The sequence below is a fragment of the Symphalangus syndactylus genome, chromosome 21, assembly GCF_028878055.3.
Source record: "Symphalangus syndactylus isolate Jambi chromosome 21, NHGRI_mSymSyn1-v2.1_pri, whole genome shotgun sequence".
Taxonomy (NCBI): domain Eukaryota; kingdom Metazoa; phylum Chordata; class Mammalia; order Primates; family Hylobatidae; genus Symphalangus; species Symphalangus syndactylus.
Genome location: NC_072443.2, coordinates 72779787 through 72785786, shown reverse-complemented (window position 1 = coordinate 72785786; position 6000 = coordinate 72779787).

Here is a 6000-nt window from a genome sequence, read left to right as displayed (position 1 = left end):
CTGTAATCCCAGTGCTTTGGGAGGCCAAGGCAGGAGGATGACTTGAGACCAGAAGTTCAAGACCTGACTAGGCAACATAGTGAGGCCCCATCTCTACAAAAAGAATTTAAAAATTAGCCATGTGTGGTGGTGCTCACCTCTAATCCCAGCTACTAAAGAGGTTGAAGTGGGAGAATCTCTTGAGCTCAAGAGTTCCAAGTTGTAATGAGCCAGGATTGTACCACCACACTCCAGTCTAGGCAACAGAGACATCCTCTCTCTTAAAAAAAAAAAAAAAGAAAAAAAGAAAAAAAGAACACCTATAAACTTGCCACAAAGTCAACTAAATAGAATATTGCCAGAATCATGGAATCTCCTTCTATGCTCTACCCAAATCCTATTCCTCACATTATGTCCCTAGAGGAAACAAAAAACCTGTTGTTTTTCTTCATTGGTTTGCCATACTCCTAAACAAAATATTGTTTCATTTTGGTGTTTGAGGAGATGATGAAAATGGAATCCTACCACATTTATTCTGCAGTTACTTGTTTTCTTTGTTAAACCTTATGTTCCTAAGAATTCCAGTTTTTATGGTATGTTCACTGTCACATCCTGTATAGGTTTCCAATTTTTACATGACAATTAATTTTTCTATTCTATTATTGTGGGCTGTTTCCAGCATTTTATCATTAAAAGCAATACTGCTATAAACATAACTTTTACGTGACTCTAGGTGCACATTTGCGAGATTTCTCTAGCGTATATTCCTAGAAGTAGAATTTTGAGACTGCAAGCAATGTGCTAATTCAACTTTGCTAATTGGTGCCATATTGTCTTCTAAAGTGGTTGTGTCATTTAAAACTCCCACTTACCATGTAGTAGAGCTCCCCATGTTTCCCATTTTCAGCAACACTTGGTATTGTTGGCTCGTTGATTTTTGCCAAACGACTGAGTGTGAAATGGTAATCTCTTTGAGATTTTAATTTGCATTTTTCTGACAACAAATGAGGTTGAGCATCTTTTAATTTTTTTATGGGCATTTATATTTCCTTTGAAATGACTGTTGATGTCTTTTGTATATATTTTTTTCAATTGGATGTTTTGTCTAAATTTCTGTTGGGTCGTTTTAAGGACATTTAAGTTCTTAAAACCATCTGGAATTGATATTTATGTGTAGTGTGAAATAGGAATCCAACTGCATGTTGTTTATATTGAAAACCAATTGTCCCAGTACAATTTTTTGGATAGTACCTCCTTTCTTCACTTACATACCGTGCCAGCTGTGTCAGGTTTCCATCTATGTGGGTTTTCTTCTGGAGTCACTCTTCTTGTACAATAGTTTATGTATCCCTATGACATATCACACAATCACCATGATTATAACTTCATAATAAGTGTTGATATTTGGCAGAGTAAGTTCCCTATCTGGCTCCTCTTTTAAACTGTTGTTATGACTCTATTCTAGTTCCCATAAATTTTAGAATTAGATCATCAAATCTCTCCCTGTCCTCAGACCCCTAACCTCAAGCCTCCGACACGCCAAAAAACCTTATTAGGAGTTGAATTTAAATGGCATTGAATATAAAGGTCTACTTGAAGACAATTAATGTCTGTATAATATGGCTTTCCATTTATTTAGTAATTTCAACAGCATTTTATAACTTTCTACAGACTATATGTTTTAAAATAGATTTATTGCTAGGAAAATTTCATTTGTCTCTCTCTCTCTCTCTCTCTCTTTTAAGACAGGGTCTGTCTCTCACTTATTTCTAAGTCATGGTCTCACTGCCATCGTTCAGGTTGGAGTGCAGTGGCGTGATCTCGGCTCACTGCAGCCTGAATCTCCGGGGCTCAGATGGTCCTCCCACCTCAGCCTCCTGAGTAGCTGGGACCACAGCTGTGTGCCACCACACCTAGCTAATTTTTGTATTTTTAGCAGAGACAAGGTCTTCCTGTGTTGCCAGGGCTGGTCTCAAATTCCTAGGCTTCCGTGATCTGCCCACCTCAGCCTCCCGAAGTGCCAGGATTACAAGTGTGAGCCACCATGTCCAGCCTCATTTCTCTTTCAGTCTGTATACATATTAATTTATTTCTTATTGAAATGAATAGTTATCTCTAGCATTATTTTGAACAATGGTGATGATAGAAAACATCAGTGTCTTGTTTCTGATCTTATACACGTTGAAGATTTTTCTGTTGTATATGATCTTCGCTATAGTTGTTGTTACCAACTATTTAATACTTTCAAGTTGAAAATACTTATATGTTGAGATAGATATTAAATGGGTGAATAAATCGAGATAGACTGAGATGATAGAAATGATAAGTAGATTTCTATCAATGTATATTTTCACTAATAGGTGTTGAAATTTATCAGATTTTTGTGTTTGTTGTTAATCCTGTAATTTTCCTTTTTAAGTTCTGAAGTCAGACCATCCCTACAGCCCAGAGTAAAGACCTATTTGATTATAATGTATTTATAATACATCTTTTATTCATTCAGCTGTATTTTACTGTGTGTTCACATGTAAATATTCTGAAGAGAAATAGGCTTGTAAATTGCTTTCTTGTTTTGTCCTTATCACATTTTGGGATCAAGGAGGAACTTGACTTATAAAATGAATTGTGCAATTTTCTTTTTCTCCCTTTTTTTTCCTCCTGGAAAAACTGAGTAGAGTAAGAATGAATTGCTCTTTGAAAACTTGGAAGATCTCACCTGTAGAATCATTTGGGCCTGAGGCATATTGTAGAAGTGGGTAGGTGTTTAATGACCATTGTAATTTCTATTCTATTTTTCTATTTTTATCTTATGCCAAAGTGTTTCTTTTGTCCTTCTTTCAATTCCACTGAAATTGGAGTTGTTCGTGATGCTTTTTCGTTTAATCTCTATAGTTATCTCCCCTTATCATTCTATATTTTGTTTTTCTGATTTTTTCCTTTGTGTACATGATCTGTCTTGCCAAAAGTTAATATTTTTATCTTTTCAATTTTCTCTACTTTTCCCCTCTGTCTGCTCTTACCTTTAGTGTATCCTTACTTCCTCACATATATCTATTTGCTCTATTTCCTTTGTCAACTTTATTTTTAAAGAGTTTTATTGTGGTATAATTAACATAGAAAACTTAACTGCATAAAATGCAGGATTTGATGAGATTTTACAAATGTATACACCCATGAGCCAATCACCACACTCAAAAGAATGAACACCTCCACCACACTCAACAGTTTCCTTATGCCCCTTTGTAACTTAACTTCTTTCTCCCACCCATCCCAGCATCTTGGTCCACAGGCAATCACTGATCTGCTTTCTGTTACTATAAACTAGTTTGCATTTCATATAATTTTATAAAAATAATAATATATGTATTCTTTTTTGTATGACTTTTCTCGGCATAATTATTTTGAGATTCATCTATATTGTTGTATCACATATAGATATTCTGACAGTACTTTATTTTTTTGATGCTGGGTGGTTTTTCATGATGTTTTGTGTGTGAGTCTTTGTATTGACATCTGTTCTTTTTTCTCTTGGGTCAATACCCAGGAATGGCTTACTATATTATGTGGTTGGTATGTGATTAATTTTCAAGAACCTTTCAAAATGCCTTTCCAATGTGACTGCATCATTTTACATTCTCAACAGTATTGTATGGTATTGTAGGAAGGTTTCAGTTCTTCTATACCCTTGAAAACACTTGCTATGGCAAGTCTTTAAATTGTATTCATCCTAATAGATATGTAGTGGCAACCCATTATGAGGACTAATTCAACCTTACTTTGCATTTCCCTAATGACTAATGATGTTCAGCATCTATTCATGTGCTTATTGAACATTTGTATATCTTTTCAGTGAAGTGTCTGAATCTTTTGCTCAGTTTAAATTGGATGATCTGTTTTCTTATTATTTAGTTATAAGAGTTCTTTATATATTTTGGTTACAAGTCCTTTATCAAATGTATGATTTGTAAATATTTTTCCCAGTCTGTGGCATATCTTTTCATTATCTTAATAGTGTCTTTGAAGTAGCAAAAGTTTTTAATTTTGATGAAGTCCAATTAATCATACATTTTTATGATCATTCTTTTAGTGTAATAGTAGAGTAAGAAATCTTTGCCAAATCCAGCCTCACAAAATTTTTTTTACTACATTTTCTTTTACAAGTTTTATAGTTTAATGTCTATTGAGTTTTTGTATGAGGTATGAGATACAGGTGGAAAGTCATTTTGCATACAGATATCCAATTGTTTCAACATGTTTTCTTAAAAGACCATTCTTTCTCTGCTGAATATCATTTACCCCCCCAAAAAAATCAGTTGTCTGTAGTATATATGTAGGTGTATCCTGAGACTCTATTCCCTTCCACTGATCTATTCACCTATTTATGCCATTACAATACTGTCCTGATAACTGCAACTTCATGAGTCTTGCAAATAAGTCATACTAGACCTCCATCTTTGTTCTTCTTTTTGAAACTTGTTTTGGCTATTCTAGGTCCTACGTATTTCCGTAGGAATTTTACAATCAACTTGACAATTTCTATTAAAAGTATGCCAGGATTTTGATGGGGGAGTGTGTTGAATCTCCTGATTAAATTTGGGATAATTTATACCTTAAGATTAAATATTTCAAAAATGGACATTTAGTTTTTCTTTAATTTCTCCTAGCAATGTCTTACAGTTTTCAGTGTATTTGAATTTCACATATTTAGTTTGATTTATCTCTAGGTATGTCATACTTTTTAATGTCATTGTCAATGACACTGCTTTTTAATTTCAATTCTACATTGTTCATTGCTAATACACATAAATAAAGTGGATATTTGTCTATTGGTCTTCTATTTTGCAATCTCTCTAAACTCACTAGTTCTCGTTTCTTTCCATAGATTTCGTCAGATTTTCTACATAAAATTTTACTTCTTCCTTTGCAATCTGGGTGCCTTACTGCACTGGATAGTGCAGTGCAATGAATAGGAGTGGTAAGAACAGCTTCTTAGACTGTGAGTTTATAGCTTTCAACAAATTTGGGGATAATTCAGTCATTATTTCTTCAACTTTTTTTTTTTTTTTTTTTTTTTTTGAGGAGTCTTGCTCTGTCACCAAGGCTGGAGTGGAGAGTGGAGTGGTGCGATCTCGGCTCACTGCAAGCTCCGCCTACCGGGTTCACGCCATTCTCCACCCTCAGCCTCCCAAGTAGCTGGGACTACAGGTGCCCACTACCACACCTAGCTAATTTTTTTGTATTTTTAGTAGCGATGAGGTTTTCACTGTGTTAACCAGGATGGTCTTGAACTCTTGACCTTGTGATCCGCCTGCCTCAGCCTCCCAAAGTGCTAGGATTACAGGCGTGAGCCACCGCACCCAGTCTGTTCAACTATTTTTATGCTTTGCTCCTGACTTTGGGGTTTCCAGCTACGTGTAGATTATGTTGCTTGAAGTTATCTCCCAGCTCACTGATGCTCTTTTCTTCCTTCCTTCCCTCCCTAACTTCTTTCCTTCCTTCTTCTCTTTCTCTTTTTCTCTTTTTTCTTTTATTCCTTCTCGTTTTCATTTTGGATAGTTTTCATTACTATGTCTTCAAGTTCATTCTTTCCTTTTGCAATGTCCAAAGTGCCATTAATCCCATCCAGTATGTTTTTCATCACAGACACTATAGTTTTCATGTCTAAAAATTCAATTTGAGCCTTGTTTTATATATACTATGTCTTGACTTAAGTTGTTTAACATATGAAACACTGTTATAATAAATATTTTTAAATCCTTGTCTGATAATTCTAACATCTATGTTAGTTCAAGTTATTGATTTTTCCCCCTCTTCAAATGTGTCATACTGTTCTGTGTCTTTTCTTGCCGGATAATTTTTTATTGAATGTCAGATGTTAATTTTATCTAATTGGGTGCAGAATTTTTTTATTATTATTATTCCCACAAATATTCCTGAGCTTTGTTCTTGGATGCAGTTAAGTTACTTGGAAGTAGTTTGATCTTTTAGAGTCTAGCTTTTAAGATTTGTTAGGTGGTACCA